The sequence below is a fragment of the Terrapene carolina genome, unplaced genomic scaffold, assembly GCF_002925995.2.
Source record: "Terrapene carolina triunguis isolate 2854851 unplaced genomic scaffold, T_m_triunguis-2.0 Scaffold836, whole genome shotgun sequence".
NCBI classification, from domain to species: Eukaryota; Metazoa; Chordata; order Testudines; family Emydidae; genus Terrapene; species Terrapene triunguis.
In genome coordinates, this window is record NW_020665187.1 from 1,779,764 (window position 1) to 1,780,853 (window position 1,090).

The window sequence follows — 1,090 nt, forward strand, 5'->3', positions numbered from 1 at the left end:
GGGGGGTGGGGGTCTAGTGGGTTAAAGCAGGGGCGGGCTGGGAATCTGGACTCCTCGGGCCTAGCCCCAGCTGCAGGAGGGAAGTGTGGCGTAGTGGTTAGGGAGGGGGATTGGGCATCAGGACTGCTGGGTTTTCTTCCTGGCTCTAGGAGAAGCGTGGTCTGGTATTTGGAGAAGGAGACTGGGGGGTACTAGACTCCTCTGTTCGATTCTGGGCTTTGTACAGGAGTGTAGTTCACTGGTCAGACTCAGGGAGCAACATCCAGAACTGATTGGCTGTGTCTCGTCAGCTATCTGTGCCTCAGTTTCCCCACCTGGAAAACAGGGATAACAACCCCAACCCACATTGTGGGGGAGGAGGTGGCTTGTGAGGCTTAATTCACTAATGCTTGGGAAGTGCTTTGAGATCCTCAGATGAGAGGTGGCAAAGAAACATTCTGGCTGTTCAGTCTCACACCATTGAAATCCACGGCACTGAATGCTCTTTTGAGAGGCAGAGAAAGCACTAGGAAGGATGGTCCAGTGGGTAGGGCACCAGCCTGGAGACCTGGGATAATGCATCATCCACATTTGTCCTGGGTGACCTGGGGCAAGTCATAGAGTCTATCCTGTGCCTCAGTTTCCCCACCTGTAAATGGGGCTCATACCTCATGGGTAGGTGAAGATAAAATCTGCTAATAAGTGTAAAGCAGCCAGGTATTATGGTGATGGATATATAAGCACTGGATAGAGAAACAGCAAGGCAGTGACCTTTCCTAGGTAGATCCTCAACTTTGTGTTCATCAGATCTAAAGTGCCCAAAGGCTGCCTGGTGGCTCTCAGATGCAGGAGCGAATTCAGAGGGGATCAAGCAGAGCTTCAAGTGACCTGAAAAAAGTGGGAGTCTATCATCATCTGGGAGCAAGAGCTTTTGTAAGACAGACCTTAGGGTGTGCCCCTCAGAGCCTGCCCCCAAACACACATGCTTTAAGATGTGGGGATCAGGGCCTGTTCCCAAGAGATTAGTCAGTGCCAAGCTGGCGAGTGGGGGGTGGGTGGTGTCTGAAGGGCACAGGCCCTGTCCTGGAGCCCGGCCAAGTTAGAGCACTGC